General features: G+C 47.8%; 6 protein-coding genes across 9 annotated transcripts in view; 3 read left to right on the top strand and 3 right to left on the bottom strand.

Moving 5' to 3' along the window:
• The window catches only part of LOC127442865 (gastrula zinc finger protein XlCGF57.1-like), a 228,733-nt gene that overhangs the window by 73,512 nt on the left and 128,287 nt on the right, over window positions 1-26,934 (bottom strand). The gene's annotated exons all lie outside the window — the stretch shown is intronic.
• LOC127442916 (oocyte zinc finger protein XlCOF20-like) overlaps window positions 1-26,934 on the bottom strand; it is a 169,366-nt gene that overhangs the window by 20,196 nt on the left and 122,236 nt on the right. The window lies entirely within an intron of this gene.
• The window catches only part of LOC127442936 (gastrula zinc finger protein XlCGF8.2DB-like), a 426,143-nt gene that overhangs the window by 328,186 nt on the left and 71,023 nt on the right, over window positions 1-26,934 (top strand). The window lies entirely within an intron of this gene.
• The window catches only part of LOC127442957 (gastrula zinc finger protein XlCGF8.2DB-like), a 261,498-nt gene that overhangs the window by 170,489 nt on the left and 64,075 nt on the right, over window positions 1-26,934 (bottom strand). The window lies entirely within an intron of this gene.
• Window positions 1-26,934, top strand: part of LOC127442902 (uncharacterized) — a 163,455-nt gene that overhangs the window by 73,650 nt on the left and 62,871 nt on the right. The gene's annotated exons all lie outside the window — the stretch shown is intronic.
• The window catches only part of LOC127442873 (gastrula zinc finger protein XlCGF57.1-like), a 291,640-nt gene that overhangs the window by 230,147 nt on the left and 34,559 nt on the right, over window positions 1-26,934 (top strand). The gene's annotated exons all lie outside the window — the stretch shown is intronic.

Below are 26,934 nucleotides of genomic sequence, written 5' to 3'. Positions count from 1 at the left end.
TTATCCGCTTGTATTGCGTGCCACTACCTGGGACGAAACCGGTTTCACCCAGAGGTTCTAGAACCTTGCAAAGGTGTTGGGTGTTGCCCAGCCCGCTGCTCTGCAAATGCCTGTTAGAGAGGCACCCCTGGCCAGGGCCCAGGAGGCTGCTTCACCCCTGGTAGAATGGGCTCGTAGCCCTACCGGGGGCAGCATGTCCTGGGCGTGATATGCCATAGCTATGGCGTCAATGAGCCAGTGGGCGATCCTCTGCTTGGAGACAACGCTTCCTTTCCGCTGTGCACCAAAGCAGAAAAAGAGCTGCTCAGAGATCCTTAAGCTCTGCATGCGATCCAAATAGATGCGTAAAGCGTGCACCGGACACAGTAACAACAGGGCTGGGTCTGCCTCCTCCAGACGGCTCGCCCCCACTCTGTCTCAAGCCAGCACCCGGCTAAAAGACCCATGCCCGCTAACTCAGCACCAGCACCTCCCCCCTTCGAGCCACCGGTGAGGCCATGCAAGCCTGTTGGAAACAGCCGTACCAGCGCCCACCTCGCGCCGACAGGAGGAACTCCCCCGCGCAGCGGAAATTGCCCTCTGTCCCATTACGCGGACGCATGGTGTGCCCTAACGAGCATTTCAGAATGGGTGCAAAAAACTATCGAACATGGTTATATGATCCAATTTGCACGCCGGCCACCCCGTTTCAATGGTGTTCTGTCTTCCACGGTTTCGTCCGAAGACGCGCCCATGTTATGAGCCGAAATACACAGTCTCATCGTGAAAAACGTGATAGAGACTGTACCAAATTGTCAAGCACAAAAGGGGTTTTACAACCATTATTTTCTTGTTCCAAAAAAAGATGGCGGGCTTTGGCCAATCCTGGATCTGAGACATTTAAATCGCGCACTTATAAAGCGCCCGTTCAAAATTATTACTCAGAAAAGGATCTCATCGCATGTACACCCACACGATTGGTTTGCATCGATAGATCTGAAGGAATGTGTACTTTCATATCCAAATTGTATGACATCACTGGAGATTCACGTTCGAGGGAACAGCGTATCAATTCAAAGTCTTGCCCTTTGGACTGTCTCTGGCTCCTTGCACATTCAAGAAGTGCATCGATGTGGTTCTCGCCCCTCTGAGACTGAGCGGTGTATGCATCTTGAACTACCTAGTTCTAGCCTTAAAGGCTTTTCTGTCAGAAATAGAGAATTGTCATGTCCTGGTTCGCTCAGACAACATGACAGTTGTGGCGTATATAAACCGCCAAGGTGGAATTCATTCACCGCCACTATTGAGACTGACGCGTCACCTCCTCCTTTGGAGGGAGCATCATCTCCTTTCCCTGAGAGCTACATATATCTCAGGTCGCCTGAATTACGGTGCAGACCTACTGTCACGCCAAGGGGTGATACCGGGTGAATGGAGACTTCATCCTCAAACTGTGTTGAGGATTTGGGAAATATTCGGCAAAGCAGAAATCGATCTATTTGCCTCATTGGAGAATATCCACTGTCCCCTCTGGTATTCAAAGTCCCAAGCCCCGCTGGGAACGGATGTAATGGCACACAAATGGCCGGAGAAACGCAAATTTGCGTTTCCCCCGGTATGCCTTATTCACTCTGTCATATCCAAAGTCCGAGAGGACAAGGAAATGGTTCTATTAGTTGCGCCAAAATAGCCCAACCAGCCATGGTTTCCAGAAATAATGGAGATGCTGTACAGCTCACCATGGGAAATACCACTGAGGAGGGATCTCCTCTCTCAGGCGCAAGGCACAATCTGGCATCCCCAGCCCCAGCTGAGAGAGAGAGAAGAGGGAAAGGGCAAGGCAGAGCGACAGTGAGAGAGAGAGAGAGAAAAAAACTTGCTCGCCGGTTTCACAGACACGCCGTCGCCTAGTCCTCGAGCACTCCTCCACTCTCTGGTGGACAACAGCCGCTCCTCCCCTGGCGGACCAGAGCCAGTCCTCCGACCCCTGGCGGATGGAACGCCCCTCCGTGTTTTGGTGGCCAGTAGGGAACTCTGCCCCTGGCAGATGGCCGCGGCTGCTCCTTTGGGTGGATGGCAGTGCGCATCCTTCCTCCTTCCTGGGTTTCGGCACCAGTGTAACAAAGTTTAGGTTGGGAAAGGAGGAGGCACGCATGTTGGCTGCGCATGTGCATTGCGCAACATCCATTCGTTTGTTACGTGAAAACCGCATAGGCGCTGTACAGGAAACAGAAATGTTTAGTTCACCTCTTGAGTCATCTGGTCCGAGTCGTTCATTCTTTTGTCACGTGACAGCCGTATACGCTATGCATTGCTCACACAGGAAACAGAAATGATTAGTTCAGCTCACTTTGATAATCACATAGTGAATACCTATGTGGCTATCAAAGTTTCTTTTTCATTTGAAACTCTTTCCATAGTATCAGCCTTCTCTCCAAGTTCTTCTACACTGTGGGCATATGAAAGAGTTCACTCAAGTGTGCATTCTCATGTGGTTATTAAGACTTAATTGGGATTCGAAACTCCTTCCACATTGATTGCATGAGAAAGACATCACTCTGAGTGAATTTCCATATGCTTTTGGAGTGACATTTTGCATTTGAAACTCATTTCACATGGACAGCATGTGTAAGGCGTCTCTGCAGTGTGAAGTCTCATGTGATGATCCAGGCGTTCTTTAATTTGTAAACTCCTTCCACACTGATGGCATGTGATAGACTTATTTCTAATGTGACTTGCTAAGTGAAAATCATTACTTTTTTATCTTTGAAACTCATTTAACACTGATTGCATCTGAAAGGGCATATTCATGTATTTTTCAAAAGCTTGTTTACCTTTGCTGCATCTTCCACACTGATTTGTATTGGAAAGCATTTAGGGCATATGAAAGAGTTCACTCTAGTATGAGATCTCATGTGGTTATTAAGTCTTATTTGGGATTTGAAACTACTTCCACACTGATCACATGTGAAAGATGCCACTCTACAGTGAATTTCCATGTGTCTATGGAGTGACACTTCGAATTTGAAACTCTTTTCACATGACTGCATGTGAAAGGATTCTTTTCAGTGTGAATTCTCATGTGAAAATTCAAGTTTCCTTGATGTGTGTAATTATTTCCACACTGAGGACAAGTGAAAGATTTTTTGGATTTTGTTTCTTCAGTCTGTGAGCAACTAAAAGATTGTTCTGCAGTAATGACATCAATAGGTATCTGATAGTGATGTATCTCCTCCAGTTCATTCAGAACTTGAATTTCCTCTTTCAGCTCCATCAGGTCTAAAATAAAAATATAAAATTGATAAAAGTAAATTCAAGAACAATTTTAGGAATAGTTAAACTTATGATAAAATTACAAAATGATATATTCATACAATGTAAGTCCAGGGATTCAACACTTACAAGCTCCAAAAAGGATCTAAAGTATACAGGCAATACATACAACTTGAGTGGTTTAAACCATGTCTTCTGTGTGTACATCACCCTGTGCATGTGTCAAGGGAGAAGTGTAATTGTGTTTCAAATCATGATTGCGCCAGGGAGACTACAGATGTCAAGATTTATAGTAAAAAAGGAGTTAAATTCTGGTCTGTTTCTCACCCAAAACTGATTATTACACTCCAGAAGACATGGATTAAACCACTTGAGTTGTATGGATTACTTTTATGTTGCCTTTATGTCCTTTTTGGAGCTTGGAAGTCTTGGACCCGTTGACTTAAATTATATGGATGTCTTACATCAATAAAAAATATTTCATTTGTGTTCCACAGAAGAATTCATACAAATTTGAGACGGTAAAAGGGTGAGTCAATTATGACAGAATTTTAGTTCTGGGTGAACTATTCCTTTAACTAGAAACATGTAAATGGAATTTGATGTTTAATGAAAGTGAAGTAACCTGCAGTGTTTGTATGGTGGAATTTAATCATCTAAGGCTAGTGGCAATAAGGATGGCAGTATTTGTATTTCCCATGTGTTCCCACAGAATCTGTGGTTTTGTGCAAGTGAGGCAAGTAAGGAGCACTGTTGCTTAAACCTACCTGTCAAATATTTTAATTTCAGCCTATGCACATTTATTTTACTATACGAGTGTAATTCAAACAAATAGCCGAACCCAACTCAACAAATGAATTTTTGTTTTGTTCCTCAATAATCAAAAGCAATTAGAGGGCTAAAAATCAATGGCACAAAAATGTAATTGAATATAGAGTAGCATTCTGGTGATTATTTTAGTCAGTGGATTAAAAACCATAAAGAAGTTCATACAACTGTTTATACATGGGAATGGTTTGGTATGTAAAAAGCTTTAAATAACTAATGGCCTACATTTGGTAAGATCTGATGAACTCTCTAGGAAGATTTAGCAGCAGTTGACAATAGGGATGTGCAAAATTACAAATTTTCATAATTTACTTGTCAGTCCATTGTTTGAACTACTAGTCGACTAGTTGATGTTAAAGATAATGTATAATATAGGCTCCATTATGTTCACGTAACCCTGGTGAGACACGATTCAGAGAAATATATGGACGTTAATTGCAGCACTTCAGCATGGATGTGAAGTGGATATTCAACTTGATAAATAAGTTGATAAATATATATATAACTATAATAACTTAATTGCACAAAACTATCAAAGTAAGAAAAGTAATATATTAGAAAGGCTCCAATAAAGAATTGCACAAAACCGCTAATGCACATCCTAAACGAGAACACCGATTTCCTTACGCCGTTTAAGGGATTAAGAGAAACGTATGGCGTCATTTTTGTCACCAGAACTTGAATTTGAAAAAGCCTCCGAATTCATGATCTTGAAAAAAGACTGGGTGTAATTTGATGTTATCGAAAAATTTTGCTGTGAATTTTTAATATTTGAAAATATTTTGTGTGAATTCACCTAAAAAAAAAATTCAGGTTGTGAAATTCAAGTTTTAATTATGCAAGTGGTGGATTTCAGGTTGTGAAATTCAGGTGTCAATATTCAGGTTGCTGAATACGAGTTGAAAAATTCAGATCGCAAAATTCGAGGATGACATTCGGGAATGCAAGGAAGCGCAAACGAACGTCGATGTAATCCGTCTCTCTTGGACAATCGAAAAGTGATGGAAAAGTAATTTTAAATGAATTAATGAATATATACAGTATATTATACATATAGTATAAAGTACTAAATATATATAGCCTACATTTTTAATAATGTGCAAAACGACTTTTCTTTGCTCCTTGGCAATTCATATTGAACGAATCTGCTGAAAAGGCAATTCAAATTATTTACGTGCATGCGTACATGCCCAGATTACATGATCCCCAGTTGATCCATAACACTGGCCAATCTCAGCAGTATATCACAGTAAACATCTCTCATTCAGAAGTTTCAAATGTTTTTGTGTTGTTTTGTGGTATGATTAAAATACAAAACGTCTGTGATGATCACGTCTGTATGAATGTAAGAGCTGCTTTTAACTCATGAAGAACACACAAAAAGCGAAAGCAACCGAAGCAGTGTTTATGACTAATGTTTACATTGTAGTCTGGCAGTGTGAATAAAGGTATTGACCAACATTAGTATATACACATAAAAAATATACTGTACATTTACATTATAGTGCTTTTTTATTATTATTATAATGTGTTACAATCATGACATAATTGTCTGGGTGTTATGAATTTATATACATGAATGAACATATGAACATACGTATGTACTGTATTTGATACGTGCACAGATAACTGAAATGTCTAAATAAAGAAGAAACTTATAAGTGTTATATCTCTGTTCTCCCCCTTCATCGCTGCTTGACTTGGGTGAACTGAAGCTGTCACCTGAAAGATAAAACTTTAATACAATTTTTTTTTAAATATTGGCTCTGGTAAGAAAACAGCAGTAACACTTTCAAGATTTATAAATAGAAACAAAAAACGTGCTGCCTTTTGTCGCATCCCACAGCACAGCACACTGTCTGAAACTAAATGGAATTTTGGTCACAAAGGCAGTGTGATCATACAGTGATGTCACATGTAATAGGTCAATATGCTCATGCATTACCATGAATTATTATTGTTATTTTTGGTATATGCACAAATTGAGTGTATAGAAAATTAATATAATACCTGATTAATAATAGCTACAGGAAATGATGAATACTTTATAGGCCTCTGTATTATTATTATTTTGTGTGTGTGTGTGTGTGTGTGTGTGTGTGTGTGTGATTGTTAATACTTAAAAGAAAATGTGAGGAAGAAAAAGACTGACATTTAAGGTTAAATGACTCATGTAATGATCACTTTTGATCTTTCACGCATGCATTACATGCAAAACAAAGAAACTATAATGGAATACTGCTGTCTAATTTTAGTAAGGGGTACAACGCAAATGCACATATTACAGAACACTTCTCAAATGGAGCCCAGATTTTTATTATCATGAAGGTACATTGTAACAAAGAGGGACATTGGGAACTGGATTCTTCAAACACAGGTAGGGAACTTTTAATTGACCACTTCTCTGGTTTACGACTACACAATAACACATCAGCTTCACACTAATTCATCAGCTTCACACTACACATCAGCTTCACTATAACACATCAGCTTCACAGTAAGGCTCTCGACCCAGTCCCTCTCTCTTGATCTGGCGCTGGCATGGTCCTTTTATGCCGCTCTCCCCAGTCTCACTACAATTAGAGACAGGTGTTAGTCATAATTTGGCTCAGGTGTATGCACCCTTACCACTCTCTCTCTCCTGACATCCGGACTGCCTACCAAATCCAGTGTCGAGTAAAAACGAGCAGTGCCCAACCGATCGAGCAACTCTTCAATACGAGACATTGGGTAGGCATCAAATTTAGACACTGTGTTGACTTTCCTATAATCCACACAGAACCGTACAGACCCATCGCTCTTAGGCACCAGAACAACCGGGCTGGACCAGTCACTGTGGGATTCCTCTATTACTCCCATATCAAGCATTGCATCCAATTCTTCCCAAACTATTTTTTTTTATGTTCGGGCAATCGGTAGGGATGGGTACGTACCACCACCCGGCTTGGTTTCGATGAGGTGTTGGATGAGGTTTGTGCGACCCTGTAGAGGGAAAAACACATCCGCGAATTCTTGTAGTAGTTTGGCAACCTCTGCAAGTTGGCACGGTGAGAGGTGATTGTGTTTTGTGTTTACCTTCGGCCCGAGCGCCGCCCTCTCCGGAACTACCATAGACAACATCACCAGGGCCGCCTCCCTCCATAATTTCAGGAGGTTGAGGTGAAAAATTTGATGTGTGCCACCTCAATCGGTTTGCTTTACCTTATAATCGAGTTCCCCCACTCGTCGTATGACCTCAAACGCTCCTTGCCACTTGGCGAGTAATTTGGAGCTCGATGTAGGGAGTAATATGAGTGCCTTATCTCTCTGTGCAAATTCCCTTAGCTGAGTTCCCCTGTTATACAGTCGGCTCTGTCGGTCTTGAGCTTGGAGCAAATTCTCCTGTGTTAGTTGCCCCAAAGTGTGGAGTTTTGCTCTAAGATCAAGAACGTATTGAATTTCATTCTTACTGTTCGAAGGTCCCTCCTCCCAAGCTTCGCATATGACATCAAGTACGCCGTGCGGGCACCGCCCATACAGCAGCTCGAATGGGGAAAACCCAGTGGAGGCTTGTGGGACCTCTCGTATTGTGAATAACAGGGGATCGAGCCATTTGTTCCAATTTCTAGCATCCTCGTGCACGAACTTACGAATCATGTTTTTAAGGGTTTTATTAAATCGTTCCACCAGGCCATCTGTTTGTGGATGGTAAAAGCTGGTGCGGATAGATTTAATGCCCAATAATTCGTAAAGCTTGCATAGTGTTCGTGACATAAAGGTTGTGCCCTGATCGGTGAGGATTTCTTTTGGAATCCCCACCTGGGTGATTATTTTGAAGAGTGCCTCCGCAACACCAAGAGGCTGCAGCCCCTCTCCCCCTCACGGCATCCTGACATGGAGCTGATGAAGACTGCCCCAGCTCCACCTCCCCTGCCAGAGCTTCACACATTTCACATCTCTTCGTTTTTGTGCAGGACCCATTCGTGCATATTCCCTTTAATATATTTCTGAATTCAGGCCAATTAGTCCCCAAAATCAGCGGATGGGTGAGGTGGGAACTAACCGCGGCCTCCACTCTATGCTTTGATTCCCTAAATTTAATAACAAGGGTCACCACAGGGTAGTTGTGAATATCCCCATGTACACATCTCACCCTCACTCTTTTAGTTGTGCCCAAAGCCTCGTGTTGAACCAAGCATTTGTGGATAGTGGTCTGGTTACAACCTGTGTCCACCAAATCTTGGTGTGTACTCCCCTTGATTCTTACCAGTATACTTTACCCTCCAGCCCGATCGGGGGCAGCCTGTGGTTCATCGGGGATCTGGACTACAGTTCCCAGCTCCATCACAGGACACTGATCCCGGAAGTGTTCCAGATCCCCACAGTGCCAGCAGGCCAGCCCAGGCGCTGCACTTGTGGGGGTGGGCACATCCACCTGAGGGGGAGAGTGGGTAGACCCTGAAGTCACCGGGAAAGGAATAAACCGGCGCAAGCGAGGAACTGGCTTCAGCAGCAGGTTTCCATGCCTCTGGGGTGCAGGTACAGGGCCTGGAGAGAGGACAGAGTGAGAGGGGTGAGGGGAGTGGAAAGAGATGGGAGAAAACACAGGGGGAGGGGAGAGAGAGAGAGGGCACTCCGCCGTATGGTCCTCCGCCAGCTGGACTGCTGCCTCAAGCGATGCCGGGCGATGGCACTGGACCCACTCTGCCATCCCTTCTGGAAGCCGGCGGATCAGCTACTCCAGCACCACTTGGTCGACCATTCCCTTGACGTCGTGGTCCCCCTCCCACAGCCATTTCCTGCAGGCATCACAGAGCCGCTGAGAAAAGGCAAATGGGTGACCGGCCCCTTCCATCTCCATTGATCGGAACAGTTGACGGTATTGGGAACTGGATTCTTCAAACACAGGTAGGGAACTTTTAATTGACCACTTCTCCGCTTCACAATAACACATCAGCTTCACACTAATTCATCAGCTTCACACTACACATCAGCTTCACTATAACACATCAGCTTCACAGTAAGGCTCTCGACCCAGTCTCTCTATCTCTATCTGGTGCTGGCATGGTCCTTTTATGCCGCTCTCCCCAATCTCACTACAATTAGAGACAGGTGTTAGTCATAATTTGGCTCAGGTGTATGCACCCTTACCGCTCTCTCTCTCCCGATGGACGCTCGACCACGCCCCCACTGCCACATACGTGGTCTGCTGAAAATAAACATAATATATAAGACATTGACAAATCATCAGTAGTCTACATAGGTAATAGCCTTCATATGAGGTTAGACTACCCAGAATGTTGATAAAAATATTAAAAAGCGAGATGGCACGCTAACTCAAGCAATCCAGACTGGTAATGTAAACAATTAGGAACAGAATGTGTGTTGTACATTCGAAGTTCATTATATTTTTATTCAGCACTAGTACAAACGTGCTACAAAAGTGAATGTGAAATATAATTATAATAAATATAATCAATCAAATCAAATCAATCAAATCAAATCACTTTATTGTCACACAGCCATATACACAAGTGCAATGGTGTGTGAAATTCTTGGGTGCAGTTCCGATCAACATAGCAGTCCTGACAGTGATGAGACAGTACCAATTTACAATAACATCAAATTAACACAGCACAATTTAAACATCTGATATACACATAATTACACTCAACAATATACAAATAATAACATACACTGTACAGTATACAATACGCACTATATAGATACACATTATGTACACATATCTGTCTTTTCTTCTGAAGTCCACCACAAGCTCCTTTGTCTTACTGACGTTGAGGGAGAGGTTGTGTTCCTGACACCAGTGTGTCAGAGTGTGCACCTCCCCTCTGTAGGCTGTTTCATCATTGTCAGTGATCAGACCTACCACCGTCGTGTCATCAGCAAACTTAATGATGGCATTGGAGCTATGTGTTGCCACACAGTCATGTGTGTACAGGGAATACAGGAGTGGGCTGAGAACACAGCCCTGCGGGGCTCCAGTGTTGAGGGTCAGTGATGAGGAGATGTTGCTGCCTATTCTAACCACCTGGTGTCTGCTTGACAGGAAGTCCAGAATCCAGCTACACAGCGAGCTGTTTAAGCCCAGAGCCCGGAGTTTCTCATCTAGCTTGGAGGGCACTATGGTGTTGAATGCTGAGCTGTAGTCTACAAACAGCATTCTCACATAAGTGTTCTTTTTTCCAGGTGGGAGAGAGCAGTGTGTATTGTAGATGCAATGGCATCATCAGTGGAGCGGTTGTTGCGGTAAGCAAACTGCAGCGGGTCATGAGAGAGAGGCAGCACAGAGCAGATGTAATCTCTGATTAGTCTCTCAAAGCATTTGCTGATGATGGGGGTCAGAGCAACAGGATGCCAGTCATTTAAGCAAGTTATTTTTGATTGTTTTGGAACAGGCACAATGGTGGATGTTTTAAAGCATGTGGGGACTACAGACAAAGAGAGGGAAAGGTTGAAAATGTCCGTAAAAACACCAGCCAGCTGGTTCGCGCACGCGCTGATGACGCGGCCCGGAATGCCGTCTGGACCCGCAGCTTTGCGGATATTCAACCGTCGGAAGGATCGGGTTACATCTGCTACAGAGACGGAGAGTGAACTAACCTCTGTAGCTTCAGCCGTGAGAGCTCTCTCCGCGAGGGAGGTGTTATTTCCCTCGAAACAAGCATAAAAAAGTATTTAGCTCATCCGGGAGAGAGGCAGTGGTGTTCATGGCGGAGTTTTTATTCCCTTTAAAGTCCGTGATGATGTTAATTCCCTGCCACATGCTTCTAGAGTTGGTGGTGTTAAACTGTTCTTCAGGCTTGCTCCTGTACTGGCGTTTTGCAGTTCTGTTTTTCGGAGGGCATAACTGGCTTGTTTATGCTCCTCTGCATTCCCAGAATTAAAAGCGGAGGTCCGCATATTAAGTGCCGTGCGAACATCGCTATTAATCCAAGGTTTCTGATTCGGATAGATCCGTATTGTTCTGGTCGGAACCACGTCCTCTACGCACATTCTGATGAAACACATTACGCTATCAGCGTAAAGCTCGATGTCGTCATCAGAGGCGGACCGGAACATCTCCCAGTCCGTGTGATCAAAACAGTCTTGTAGCGTAGAATCTGATTGGAACGACCAGCACTGGATCATTCTGAGGGTGGGTGCTTCCTGTTTCAATTTCTGCCTGTAAGCGGGCAGAAGCAGAATGGAAGAGTGGTCCGATTTGCCAAATGGTGGGCGGGGGAGGGATTTGTAGCCATCCCGGAAGGGAGAGTAGCAATGGTCCAAAACCCGGTCCCCTCGTGTGTTGAAACTAATGTGCTGGTGGTATTTTGGTGCGACTGATTTTAAACTGGCTTTATTAAAGTCCCCAGTCACAATGACTGTTTCCTGCTTGCTTATAATCCCGTACAGTTCCTTGAGTGCCCGGTCTGTGTCGGCTTGTGGGGGAATGTACACAGCTGTGATAATGACCGCTGTGAATTCCCTCGGTAGCCAGAATGGTCGACACAGAAGCATAAGAAATTCCAGATCAGGAGAGCAGAAAGACTTGATAGAATGTATGTTCCTCTGATCACACCAGGATTTGTTGATCATAAAACATACACCACCTCCTCTGCTTTTACCTGAGAGGTCTTTCGCTCTGTCCGCTCGGTGCACGGAGAACCCTGTGGGTTCAATGGCTGAGTCTGGAATCTCCGCAGACATCCAAGTTTCCATAAGGCAGATAATGCAGCAGTCCCTTGTATCTCGTTGGAAAGAGATCCGTGCTTTCAGCTCGCAGAGCTTGTTATCCAGAGACTGAACATTTGCCAGTAGAATACTGGGTAGCAGGGGTCAATTTGCGTGGCGTCTTACTCTGTTGAGAATTTATATAATAAATTGATCAAACAGCCAAGACATGCAACACACACTTACAAAACAGGTAATGGCGGCTGTTGTTTAAGTCAGCCATAGGTCTGTATTATTTCACTTATTTACAGTAACAACAAGAGGTAGCTATATACCCTGATGCAAGTGGCTAGAGTCTTTCCCATATTTTATACTTTTGCTTATTGATATTATGTGTGAAATCAATTATAATCAGAAGCTATTCAATCATATTCATATATTACACTTATGTACTCAGTCTATATAATCATATTCACATATTCCCACTTATGTACTCATATTCATTTATATCATCACTGTATTACTATCATCATATCCATGCTTGGTGCCTTATGTGTCCAATGTTCCCGTGAGAACTAAATGTATGCGTGAGACCAAATGTATACATTTATGCATTTGGTCTCCAAGTATATCAGTTTGTTACCCTTTTGACCTGTTGATTACCCTTTTGACCTGATGAGGTTTCAGAGCTGGAATGAGAGAGCATAGTTTATGTCTGCTATTGTTCTAAGAAACATGCAAATATAGAACAGACATAGACATAGTACATAACAGGATATGTTTCCTGTCCTCGCGTTTCGCTGAGATCAGTAAATTTACGTGTCGTTTGCATAAACAAATGTATGAGTGGAGCTATAGTAAATCTTTCCACTCAAACCACAAGTTTAACACATCTATAAGCCCTAACCGCCTGACCTGACATTTAGGGTCATTACATCATTGTGCAGAACTTTCTGCACCTAGAAAGGAAATGCCTGCTGGCACAGTCCCAAGAGGGTATAAAGACCTTAACAATTATCTGGGTGTCAGACTAACATCTCAATCCTCTAGCTCTTCACATCTGATCTCCAACTTTGAGGCCTCATATCGACTCATCTTGTCTCTCTGTACTTTAACTTTTTTCCTATTTTACTTAGTTCATTAGACAAAGACAAGACTTTGTGTTAGTAGGTTTATTCCAGGACTTAGTCCTTGGATATATCCTTAAGATATATCTACTTAACATTTATAATCAAACATTTATTTTCTGTATTATCGCATCAATTTTCAGTATTCATTATTTCATTTTTATTTATTTCTTAATCTTTACAAATATATATATAGTATATTAGTTATATAAATGTTCAACCATTTTTCATCTCACAATCGTTTAACAGATGTATAGAAATATATATTTTTATTTTTAGATTTATTATTTAATACTTCTCAACTATAAATTTATTATTTTTATTTTTTGCAGACTTGCCATTAAAAAGAGGTAGTTTGATTATTCGTTTCCATTGGTAAATGTCCTTTGCCCATATCATTATGAAATAAGGTTCTTCATGAAATTTGCTGTTAGGTGAAGGATACAATTTACTGATTAAGTTGATCTTTTCTTCAAAACACATTAATGAAACATTATAATAAGTATCCCTAAAGTACACCTTTTTGTGTTTTCACAGTGTTGTCACAGTTGTTCAAAATTACTTTTTTGAGCTGTTTCCATCACTTTGCAATCGTCCAAGAGAGAGATGGATTACATCAATGTTCATTTGCTCTTCCTTGCATTCCTGGATGTCATCCTCAAATTTTGCCACCTGAATTTTTCAACTTGTTTTCAACAACCTGAATATTGAGACCTGTATTTCGTGACCTGAAATCCACCGCTTGAATAATTAAAACTTGATTTCACAACCTGATTTTTTTTTTAGGTGAATTCACACAAAATATTTTCAAATATTTAAAATTAACAGCAAAAATTTTCGATAACATCAAATTACACCCAGTCTTTTTTCAAGATCATGAATTCGGAGGCTTTTTCAAATTCAAGTTCTGGTGATATAAAAATGACGCCATAGAAACGGTTTAACACATCCAGGTTCCCTATCTGTCACTCACTTGACGCTGTGTCAATGTAGTGACACTAGGGGTCACTCTTGGGAGCCCCAAACACCTCTGATTTTGAAAAAAGGACAGTGGGAATTGGTGAATGGAATTTGCATGCCACTTCCCCGGACATACGGGTATAAAAGGAGCTGGCTCGCAACCACTCATTCAGACTTTCTCTTAGGAGCCGAGCAGTTGTGTTCAGCGAGCTGAATTACTCTGCCGATCCATTCACCTCGAAAAGCTGTTGGATTTATGGCGCATTACAGAGGCTTCTCCCTCTCTTGCACTGGTGAAGCGCAGAGAAGGCCCCTGGGCGCTTCAGCAGCTAAAAGAGTATATTCTTCTTACTGCAAGAGTATATTTTCCCTTCTAAAAGATTGGCATTAACGGAGAGCGTCTTTTTAAAGATGCCTCTCCGTTTGTGTGTATTTCCTGGTTGCGGTCTTTATCTCTCCGCTTCCGATGGCCACGATCGCGGTCTTACGTGCTCGGGCGCTGCCCACGCGGAGACAGCGTTTGTGGACGGAGGTGCCTGAGGAGCCCACGAGGTCGTGGCGGGCACCTTTCACTGCCCAGACCCGGTCTCTGAGCTCCTCCGCTCTCACTACCCTCAATGGTGGGGCTGCCAGGGGGTATTCGGTGATTCCCCAGGTGGATAAGGCGGTTGCGGTGCACCTGTGCCCATTAAACGCCGCCACCTGACGGGGCCGCCTGAGACCCCCGTCCAGCGCCTGTAGGGTTATGTCATCTCTGGTGACTAAGGCCTGTGGTGCCGCTGGACAGGCTGCCTCCGCCTTGCATGCCATGGCTCTCCCTTCAAGTGCACCAAGCCAAGGCGCTAAGAGAACTGCACAAGGGTAGTTCTGAACCGGGATTGATGCAGGAGCTGCGCTCGGTGACCGACCTCACTCTCCGGGCAACAAAGATCACGGCACGGACTCTCGGGCAGGCGATGTCCACCCTGGTGGTCCAGGAGCACCACCTATGGCTCAACTTGGTCGAGATGTGGGAAGCTGACAAGGTGCGGTTCCTTGACGCCCCCATCTCCCAGGTCAGCCTGTTCGGCGACACCGTCGAGGACTTCGGCCAGCAGTTCTCGGCGGTGAAACAGCAGACGGAGGCTATTCAGCACATCATGCATCGGCGTGGTTCAAGACCTCGCACCTCGTCTGCTCATCGCCAAGGGCATCCTCCTGCCACAACAACACCGGCTCCACAGCAGCCCGCCTCCGTGGCCCGGCCCTGGCCCTTGCTCTTGGCTGGCCGCCAAGAACCCGAGGAAGGCTTCAAAGCGCCCCTGAGACAGGCAACCCAGGCACGTGGAGACCTGCTGCAGGCCTAGAGATGGTAAGCAGACCACTTCATCCCCCGGTGGAGGGCCGGGAGGAGAATCCTTTGCCTTTTCGTTGATTCGCCGCATGCGAATATGGTGGGTATCAGAAGCCAGGTAAGTGCTTCGATGTCCCTGGACTCATCACGGCCACGGGGCTCGATCCCTTTCAACATGGTGCCTCAGGCTCCGCCCCACCGTGAGGCCCCACCCGCCGGTACGTCCGACGAGATTGTCCCCTTGGTCCCCCTCGCCCGGAGCTTGGAAGCGTGGCTTGCGCTTCCCAACCCATCGCGATGGCTGACACGGTCTGTCCAATTCGGCTACGCGATTCAGTTCACCAGGCACCCGCCCAGGTGCAGCGGCATCCGCTTCACCTTGGTGAAGGGCGAGAATGCTGCTACCTTGAGTGCGGCGATCGCTACCCTTCTATGGAAGGGTGCGATACAGCCTGTCCCTCCGGCCGAGATGAAGAAGGGGTTTTACAGCCCCTACTTCATCGTACCGAAGAAAGGTGGTGGGTTGCGGCCAAACTTGCATCTGTGAGTACTGAACCGGGCTTTGCACAGACTCCCGTTCAAGATGCTGATGCAAAAACGCATTCTAGCGAGCATCCGGCATCAAAATTGGTTTGCGGCAGTAGACCTGACTTCCACGTCTCAGTTTTACCTCGACACAGACCCTTCCTGCAGTTTGCTGTCGAGGGCCGGGTGTACCAGCGCAAGGTCCTCCCGTTCGGCATGTCCTTGTCCCCTCGCGTCTTCACGAAGTTCACAGAGGCAGCCCTTGCTCCGCTAAGGGAAGTGGGCATCCACATCCTCAACTACACTATATTGCCAAAAGTATTCACTCACCCATCCAAATAATTGAATTCAGGTGTTCCAATCACTTCCATGGCCACAGGTGTATAAAATTAAGCACCTAGGCATGCAGACTACTTCTACAAACATTTGTGAAAGAATGGGCCGCTCTCAGGAGCTCAGTGAATTCCAGCGTGGTACTGTGATAGGATGCCACCTGTGCAACAAGTCCAGTCGTGAAATTTCCTCGCTACTAAATATTCCACAGTCAACTGTCAGTGGTATTATATACAAAGTGGAAGCGATTGGGAATGACAGCAACTCAGCCACGTAAAATGACAGAGCGGGGTCAGCGGATGCTGAGGCGCATAGTGCGCAGAGGTCGCCAACTTTCTGCAGAGTCAATCGCTACAGACCTCCAAAGTTCATGTGGCCTTCAGATTAGCTCAAGAACAGTGCGTAGAGAGCTTCATGGAATGGGTTTCCATGGCCGAGCAGCTGCATCCAAGCCATACATCACCAAGTGCAATGCAAAGCGTCGGATGCAGTGGTGTAAAGCATGCCGCCACTGGACTCTAGAGCAGTGGAGACGCATTCTCTGGAGTGACGAATCGCGCTTCTCCATCTGGTAATCTGATGGACGAGTCTGGGTTTGGCGGTTGCCAGGAGAACGGTACTTGTCTGACTGCATTGTGCCAACTGTGAAGTTTGGTGGAGGGGGGATTATGGTGTGGGGTTGTTTTTCAGGAGCTGGGCTTGGCCCTTTAGTTCCAATGAAAGGAACTCTGAATGCTTCAGCATACCAAGAGATTTTGGACAATTCCATGCTCCCAACTTTGTGGGAACAGTTTGGGAATGCCCCTTCCTGTTCCAACATGACTGCGCACCAGTGCACAAAGCAAGGTCCATAAAGACATGGATGAGCGAGTTTGGTGTGGAAGAACTTGACTGGCCTGCACAGAGTCCTGACCTCAATCCGATAGAGCACCTTTGGGATGAATTAGAGTGAAGACTGCGAGCCAGGCCTTCTCGTCCAACATCAGTGTCTGACCTCACAAATGTGCTTCTGGAAGAATGGTCAAAAATTTCAATAAACACACTCCTAAACCTTGTGGAAAGCCTTCCCAGAAGAGTTGAAGCTGTTGTAGCTGCAAAGGGTGGGCCAACGTCATATTAAACCCTATGGATTAAGAATGGGATGTCACTTAAGTTCATATGCGTCTAAAGGCAGATGAGCGAATACTTTTGGCAATATAGTGTATCTCGACCTGGTGCTCATGCACCTCAGCCGGCTGGGGCTTTGGGTCAACTAGGAAAAGAGCAAGCTCTCCCCAGTTCAGAGCATCTCTTTTCTCAATGTCGCCACACCTCATGAATGAGCGTGCACAGTCGGTGCTGAACTGTCTGAAGGCGTTCAGACGGAGGACAGCGGTTCCACTGACATTTTTTCAGAGGCTCCTGGGGCATATGGCATCCTCAGCGGTGGCCACCCCACTCGGGTTGATGCATATGAGACCGCTTCAGCACTGGCTTCAGACTCGAGTCCCGAGATGGGCATGGCACCGCGGGACACATCACATGGTCGTCACGCCGACGATCACCTCTTCAGCCCTTGGACCGACCTAGCATTTCTACAGGCAGGGGTTCCCCTAGAGCAGATCTCCTGGCACATCGTGGTTATGACATACGCCTCCAAGACGCCGGCTCTTGGACTGGCCCGCTGCTGCGTTGGCACATCAACTGCCTTGAGTTGTTGGCAGTACTTCTCACCCTGCGGAGGCTCTGGCCGTTGATCCAGGGCAAGCATGTGTTGGTCCGGACGGACAACATGGTGATGGTAGCGTACATCAACTGCCAAGATGGCCTATGCTCCCGTTGCATGTCACAACTCACCCGCCGTCTCCTCCTCTGGAATCAGCAGCGCCTCAAGTCGCTGCGAGCCACTCACATCCCTGGCGACCACAACACAGCAGAGAACGTGCTGTCACAACAGGTTACGCTCAGGGGAGAGTGGAGACTCCACCCCCAGGTGGTCCAGCTGATTTTAAGTCGATTTGGTTGAGCACAGGTAGACCTGTTTGCTTCCTGGGAATCCTCCCACTGCCCGCTTTGGTACACCCTGACCGAATACTGCAGGCACACAGCTGGCCCCCGGGACTACGCAAATATGCGTTTCCCTTAGTGAGCCTACTTGCACAGACCCTGTGCAAGGTCAGGGAGAACAAGGAGCAGGTCATCCTAGTAGCACCCTACTGGCCCACCCAGATGTGGTTCTCAGACCTCAAGCTCCTCGCGACAGCCCCCCCGGCAAATTCCCCTGAGGAAGGACCTTCTTTCTCAGGGCTGGGTACCATCTGGCTCCCGTGACCAGACCTCTGGAATCTCCACGTCTGGCCCTTGGATGGGACGCGGTAGACCTAAGTGGCCTACCACCCGTGGTGGTAGACACAATCGCTCAGTCTAGGGCTCCCTCTATGTGGCACCTGTATGCCTCATAGAGGTGTCTGTTCACTAAGTGGTGTTCTTCCCGATGCGAAGACCCCCAGAGATGTGCAGTCGGATCGGTGCTTTTCTTCCTGCAGGAGAGGCTGGAGGGGTGGCTGTCACCCTCCACCTTGAAGGTGTATGTATCCGCCATTTTGGCACATCACGATGCAGTAGATGGTAAGTATTTGGGGAAGCACGACTTCATCATCAGGTTCCTGAGAGGCGCTAGGAGGTTGAATCCCTCCAGACCTCACCTCATCCCGTTGTGGGACCTCTCTGTAGTCCTTCGGGGTCTACGGGGAGCTCCCTTTGAGCCCCTGGAGTCAGTTGAGCTTAAGGCACTCTCTTTGAAGACTGCCCTCCTGACTGCTCTCACTTCCATCAAGAGGGTAGGGGACCTGCAGGTGTTCTCTGTCAGCGAAATGTGCCTGGAGTTCAGTCCGGGCTACTCTCACATGATCCTGAGACCCAGACCCCTGTTTAGGGATCAGGTGGTGAACCTGCAAGCACTGAGCCGGGAGGAGGCAGACCCAGCCTTGGTGTTTCTGTGTCCGGTGCATGCTTTATGCATCTATTTGGATCGTACACAGTGCTTTAGAAGCTCTGAGCAGCTCTTTGTCTGCTTTGGTAGACAGCGGAAAGGGAGCGCTCATTGGGACATTGACGCCATCGTGATGGCATATCACGCTCAGGACGTGCTGCCACCCGTGGGGCTACGAGCCCACTCTACTAGGAGTGTGGCGACCTCTTGGGCCCTGACCAATGGTGCCTCTTTGGCAGACATCTGCAGAGCAGCGGGCTGAGCAACACCCAATACCTTTGCGAGGTTCTAAAATCTCCGGGTTGAGCCGGTCTCGTCCCATATATTGTCAGGTACGAGCAGGTGAGTTCCGGGACAGCTGGCTGGGTGTATGCTTGCGCATAGCGCCTTTCCCCTCCCCTAAGGTGAAGACGTGTGCTTTTGACTCCCAGTCGTGTTCACAAGTTGTGATCCCTGGATGAATTTCCTTCTTAGCCCTGTGGCAGGAGAGTTTGCGGAGAAACTTGCTGCCGGCCCAGTACATGTGCTAACTAAGCCCTGTACGGGGGTAGGTGCTCCACATGCACTGGTTCCCCATAGGTGACCCCATTTGATATATCTGCTGCTAAATCATTTCCCTGTCGGTAAATTGCGTCTTCCTTGGGCAGAGGATCCTCTGCTCCCGGTCACCATGTTTGTAGAGTTCTTCCCCTCTTGGGTAGGACCTACCAAGGGACTTTTCCACATGACATACTTCGGACAAGACTCGGTAAGACCATGTGACATATTTCCACTCGAAATGCCCCCCCCCCCCACCTCCAGGCGGGGTGTGGTCTCCGCGGTGTCTTCCCCTTGGGAGTGACACCCCCCGACGTAGACACTTATGGCCTCCAGTCAGTAAACAAAATTCCACTCTTTTTGGGGAGAAAAGAGAGTAAAAGAGGCCACGGCTGGGCTAGCCTGTCCCTATTTGTTGGGCAAGTCGACTTGTTCACAAAGGACCATTTGACACTCATAAGAGCATTGGGGGAGGTTACGTGACGGCCTGGTGCGCTGGCTACGAGGCACACAGTGGTCTGCCCATCTCGCACCGCCAGTCCTCGCAGAGGCAGCCCTTGCCCCGCTAAGGGAAGTGGGCATTCGCATCCTCAACTATCTCGATAACTGGCTAATCCTAGCTCACTCTCAGGATGTGTTGTGTGCGCACAGAGACATGTGTTGTGCTCATGCACCTCATAACATGGTATCAGAGGAAGACTTCACTATTTTATTCTCTGTTGCTGTGCTTTATTTCCAGATATTCCAGAGTTGTTGCTGTGTATGTTTGCTTAACTTTCTATGCAGCCATCAGGGGAATTGTGCTTCAACAGTGGGGTTTCCCTTTTTGTAAAACTCCAGTATTCCCCTCGCCCGGTGCTTGGACGCGTGGCTCGCGCTTTCCAACCCATCGCGATGGCTGATCCGTTGGATGACTCGGCTATTTGATTCAGTTTGCCAGGCACCTGCCCAGGTTCAGCGACATCTGCTTCACCTCAGGGAAGGGCGAAAACTCCGCTACCTTGCACGCGGAAATCGCTACCCTTCTACGGAAGGGTGCAATAGAGCCTGTCCCTCCAGCTGAGATGAAGAAAGGGTTTTACAGCCCTTACTTCATCGTACCGAAGAAAGGCGGTGGATTGCGGCCAATCTTGGACCTGCGAGTACTGAACTGGGCTTTGCACAGACACCCGTTCAAGATGCTGATGCAAAAATGCAACCTAACGAGAACACGGCATCAAGATTGGTTCACGGCGACAGACCTGAAGGACACGTACTTCCACATCTTGAATTTACCTTGACACAGACCCTTCATGCAGTTTGCGTTCGAGGGTCGGGCGTACCAGTAAAAGGTCCTCCCCTTCGGCCTGTCCTTATCCCCTTGCATCTTCACGAAGGTCGCAGAGGCAGCCCTTGCCCCGCTAAGGGAAGTGGGCATTCGCATCCTCAACTATCTCGATAACTGGCTAATCCTAGCTCACTCTCAGGATGTGTTGTGTGCGCACAGAGACATGTGTTGTGCTCATGCACCTCAGCCGGCTAGGGCTTCGGGTCAACTGGGAAAAGAGCGAGCTCCTCCCGGTTCAGAGCATCTCTTTTCTCGGCTTGGAGTTGGACTTAGTCTCGATGACGGCGCACCTCACGAACGAGTGTGCACAGTCGGTGCTGAACTGTCTGAAGGTGTTCAGATGGAAGACAGTGGTTTCTCTGAAACTTTTTCAGAGGCTCCTTGGGCATATGGTAGCCTCAGCGGTGGCCACACCGCTTGGGTTGATGCATATGAGACCGCTTCAGCACTGGCTCCAGACTCAAGTCCCGAGATGGGCATGGCACCACGGGACACATCGCGCGGTCATCATGCCGATCTGTCGCCGCCTCTTCAGCCCTTGGACCGACCTCACATTTCTATGGGCAGGGGTTCCCCTAGAGCATAGGTCTCCAGGCGCATCATGGTTACGATTGACGCTTCCAAGACAGGCTGGGGCGCCGTATGCAATGGGCACGCAGCCGCCAACTCCTGGACGGGCCCGCGGCTACGTTGGCACATCAAATGCTTCGAGTTGTTGGCAGTACTGCTCGCCCTGCTGAGGCTTCGGCCGTTGATCCAGGGCAAGCATGTGTTAGTTCGGACAGACAACACGGCAACGGTGGCATACATCAACTGCCAAGGCGGCCTATGCTCCCGTTGTATGTCACAACTCGCCCGCCGTCTCCTCCTCTGGAGTCAGCAGCACCTCAAGTCGCTGTGAGCCACTCACATCCCGGACAACCTCAACACCGCAGCGGATGCGCTGTCACAACAAGTTACCCTCGGGTGAGAGTGAAGAATCCACCCTCAGGTGGTCCAGCTGATTTGGTACACCCTGACTGAGGCACCCCTCAGTATAGATGCGTTGGCACACAGCTGGCCCCCAGGACTACGCAAATATGCATTTCCCCCAGTGAGCCTACTTGCACAGACCCTTCCTGAAGAAGACAGCACAGACCCGACAGCACACCTCTGTGGGTCTTCCCCAGGGGAAGAACACCAGTTTGCAAAAAGATGCCACTTCAAGGCATACAGCTGCCTCGTAGAGGGGGCCCTGGTCTGAGTGATTGTGTCTACAACTGCTGGCAGAAGACCTGCTAGGTCTTCCGCATCCTGTCCAGGAGCCAGACGTGGATATTCCAGAGGTCTGGCCATGGTTGCTGGAGCATGCCTTGCCCCTGAGTGAGAAGGTCCTGCCTCAGGGGAATGCGCCAGGGAGGTGCTACTGTCAGAAGCATCAGATCCGAGAACCAAGTCCGGTTGGGCCAGTACGGCGCAACGAACAGGATTGCTGCTCGTCCTCCCTGACTTTGCACAGAGTCTGTGCAATGAGGCTCACAGGAGGAAACGTATACTTTCGTAGCCACCGAGGCCAGCTGTGCACCAAGGCATCCATGCCGAGGGGGGCCTCAGACAGGGAGTACCACAGGGGGCAGTGAGAGGAGTCTTGGGAGGTGAACAGGTCTACTTGTGCCTTCCCGAATCTCTCCCAAATCAGCTGGACTATGTGGGGGTGGAGTCTCCACTCCCCATGGAGCATTACCTGCCATGAGAGCACATCTGCTGCATGGTTGAGGGTGCCCGGGAGGTGAGTGGCTCGCTGAAACTTCAAGGTCTGCTGACTCCAAAGGCCAGAGCCCCGACACTGCCTCCCCATTGCACACGGCGCCCCAGCCCGAGTTTGAGGCGTCCGTCGTGACCACGACGCACCTTGAGACCTGCTCTAGTGGAACACCTGCCCGTAGAAACGCCAGGTCCGACCAAGGGCTGCAAGTCTGACGGCACTGTGGCGCCATGCCCACCTCTGGAATTGAGTGTGTAGCCAGTGCTGAAGCAGTCTCATATGCATCAACCTGAAGGGGAGAACCGCCGCCGAGGATGCCATATGCCCCAGGAGCCTCTGAAATTGTTTCACTGGTGCCGCTACCTTCTGCCTGAAGGTCTTCAGGCAAGTCAGCACTGACTGAGAACGTTCGGTCATAAGACGTGCCCTGAGAGCGACTGAATCCAACTCCATACTGAGAAAAGAGATGCTCTGCACAGGGGAGAGCTTGCTCTTCTCCCAGTTGACCTGAAGCCTGAGTCGGTCAAGGTGCTGAAGCACAAGATCCCTGTGTGCACACAATAGATCTCGCGAGTGAGCTAGGATTAGCCTTCTCCCTTAGCGGGGCCAAGGCAGCCTCTGCGACCTTGGTAAAGATGCGAGGGGACAGGGACAGACCAAAGGGGAGGACCTTGTACTGGTATGCTCATCCTTCGAAAGCAAACTGAAGAAAGGGGTTAGTGTTGAGGAAGGATCGATATGTGAATGTACGCGTCCTTCAGGTCAATGGCCACGAACCAATCCTGATGTCGTACTGCTGCAAGGATGTGCCTGTGTAAGGCCTTGTTCAGGGCACGCAGGTCCAAGATTGGGCGCGACCCTCCCCCTCTCTTGGGCATGATAAAATAAGGGCTGTAGAAGCCCTTGCACAACTCGGCTACGGGGACTGGCTCTATTGCTCCCTTCGCCAGAAGGGTGGCAACTTTCGCCCGAGGACGGAGGCATCCTCGCCCTGCACCGTAGTGGAGAGGACACCACTGAACCGGGGTGGGCGTCTGGCGAACTGGATCACGTAGCCGAGGCGAATCGTCCTGATGAGCCACCGTGAGGGGCTGGAGAGCTCTTACCAGGCCTCCAGCCTCCGTGACAGTGACACCAGGGGGACAACTGGACTTACCGTGCTTGGGCAGGATGGTTTGCGGCAAGGCAGAGCAGGCGTCCCACCTGGAAGACAACCCAGGGGGGACGTGCTGCTCCACAAGCCCACAACGGTGGCCAGTGACTGGACCTGTTTGCCGGCTATCTTTCGACAGAGAACGAGCGAATGGGAAGTACTCATGTAGACTTCCAGCGCCTGGCCGTTGCGAGTGCCCAGAGGGCACTCGGCGATGTCATACTCACCACACGCTGGCCCAGGGGCGATGGTGGGGCTGGAGATTTGTCCCGGGCCAGACCGGTCAGGAGCGGTCACCTCATCCCTGGGCGGGCCATATCAGGACCGCCTCTAAGCCCGTCTTGTGTTCTTGGTGTGCTGATGCCCCAGATACTCGATGCAGATTTCATAACGACCATATCCAGTAGCGCAAACGCGGAAGGACATCTTTAAAAAGACGCCAAGCGTTTGCGCTTTCTAATATACTCTTTTAGCACCTGCAGATTTTCAATGGGGATTTTTTTCCTGAAGGTCCTGAGTGTAACTATTTTGTGTACACAGTGTATTATAGATGTATTTTAGGAACTGAGGTTGAAATATCACAATTCCCACAAAATTACACAACTTTGGTAAAATGAATGCTGTTGGCATGAATGCAGCCAAAATTATCTAAAAAACAAAAATGTCCCAAAGCTGTAACACTACACCTAAGCCCTTAACCCTGTGCAGATCAGTGTCAGCTCTCTCCCTAGTCTTCCAATATTTGTCACTGAAGACTGACCCCACGGCCTACTGGAAAGACTTGAAGGGTGATACTGAGTGTCATGCTGGAAAATTCACTAACTACCTGGCCCACAACCTAATAGGCCAGATGAAACAGAGCAACAAGAATGCCACCCATCTGATACAGGAAGTAAATGACCTAAAGCTGCAGTCCACAAAGACACAAAAGGTGCTAACGCATGCCATTAGCAGCACAGACCAGCTAGAAGCTGAAGCCCAAGATCCAACTGGAACAAGCTTCAACAAGAGAAATTGAATGGCCCCAGCAAGCCCTTACAGCTGCCAAGCACATTAAGCAGCAGGCTAACGCCACCCAAGAGGACCTGGAAAAGAAACTCCAGCACACTGAAGCGCAACTGGAAAAGGCCCAGTTTAATTTAAAAGACATGAACTCTCGAAACAAGGCCTTGGAAGGCCATCTGGAAATATCCAGCCCTGAAGCGTGTTCAACAAAGCAGCATCCTCCAACCAAAAGCTGCCACCTGATGAGAGAAACAATGGCCCATAGCACAAAACCTCACCAGCCCTCTTCCAAGAACCCCTCACCAACAACAGTGAAAGGGTAAACATCCCAACGAACCCTGAAGCAGCACCTGGAATGAATTTTAATGACCTCAACAAGCTGGCAAGGAACATTGGAAAGTTTACGCCAAATCCTGCTGAGGGTCATGAGATCCATACTTACCTGCGTGACATAGACTTCCACCTGAATATGAAGCCTCAGATGACTAACAGAGACATTTTATACCTACTATGGATTACATCTAGTTGTGTGATGAAGTTTTCTTGACAGACAGTCAAACCACACAAAGTCTGACTACCAACTTCTGAGAGAGGCCCTGATTAAAGACTTTCCAGACCCAGAGTCTGAGTAAGATCTGTTTACTGCCCTGAACACCAAACAGGGACAGAAAGAAATCATACAAGCCTACCTCCTTCGACTACTGCAAGCCTACTTCAAGTCCCGGAACAAACCTGAGATGGAATACTTTAAAACCATCTTCCTCCGAAACCTGCATCCCATGGTGAGCTATCATCTACAAGTCACAGCCTGTCCTCACACAATGACAGTTCAACAACTGCGTGACTTAGCACATAAGGCTTATGTTAAACAAAGAATTGCCTCAAGAAAGGCCCACAAGGCATCGTCAGTCTCAAACCTTCCCTCTCAAACCAAGTGCTGGCATCAGAAGATATGAGCAATTCCAGCATTATAGACGTGACATTTGCAGTGAAAACGTCAAATGTAACTTCTCAAGGAAAGTATAAAATACCATTATATGAAACCATTCATATGAATAATCCTAAAGCCCTGCTTGTAGAGTCTAGACATCAGAAAAAAATCAGTCTATACTATATTTTTTCCAGCTCAGATTGGAAACTACACTTACGTTATGGATGTGACAAGTATGGACATGAAAATCACAATTCTGGAACAACAATAGCCACAGAATGTAGAAGGGTTGGCACTTCAAATAACATGTAATATTATTATTTATTTTATTGTCATTCTCACATTAATGAGGAAAAAATTGTTATGGATGTGTCATCTCTCTGTTATGGATGTGACAGTTCTGAAAGCAGCACTTACCTGACTGTAAAAGTAAAAGCAAATAAAATGCTTTGAAAACTTTAACAGAGACCTCTAGGCTTCTTGGTAAAGCTAGCCCAGGAACCAATCGTCGAGCCGCGAGGGTTCAGGGGAGAGCGGAGGGTTCCACTCTAGCCCAACGCTCGCAGCAGCCCGGGAAAGCATGTCCGTCATTTCCGCGTCGGCCTGGGACTGGGCGACCACTCCCGAAGGAGGAAGCCCAGTCGAAGCCTTTGCGTTCGACTGGATAAGCCTGCTCTCCGATGCTGTGCTTGATAACTCGTCTTCGTCCTGGGCTCCGAACGAGATGACGAACTCGCCCTATGACGAGCCGGCGATCTCGTCCGAGCGCCCGACTGGAGCAAGCGAGCGTGCTGGGGAATGGGAGGTCCGTGGGGGGATACCCGGCAGAGGTGGTCCCATTGAGGTCCCCAAATCGCCCCCAGTGCTAACTGGCATGGCCTCATACCCGTAGGTAGAAAGACCAAGGCGGGGAGACGCTGGGGTGGCTTGCTTTCTTACGAATGCAAGCCACGACCACAACGTGGTCCCATCCACGAACGATGTCCACGAACGATGTCTCTGCATGGGCAGCGCCCAGACACGAAAGACAGCGATCGTGGCCATCAAAAGCGGAGAGATATCGACCGCAACCAGGAATAACACACAGACGGAAAGGCATCTTTAAAAAGCCGCTCTTTTAGAAAGAAAATATACTCTTTTTTTTAGAATATACTCTTTTAGTTGTTTCTGCCGAAGCGCCCAGGGGTGTTCTCTGCACTCCACAGGTGCAGAGGGGGAGAAGCCGCTGAAATGCGGCGTAAAATCCAGCAGATGAGGT

This window comes from Myxocyprinus asiaticus, chromosome 6 (assembly GCF_019703515.2).
Source record: "Myxocyprinus asiaticus isolate MX2 ecotype Aquarium Trade chromosome 6, UBuf_Myxa_2, whole genome shotgun sequence".
In the NCBI taxonomy this organism is placed as follows: domain Eukaryota; kingdom Metazoa; phylum Chordata; class Actinopteri; order Cypriniformes; family Catostomidae; genus Myxocyprinus; species Myxocyprinus asiaticus.
Note: the sequence above shows the minus strand (reverse complement) of the source record. Positions and strands in the feature narration are given on the sequence as shown.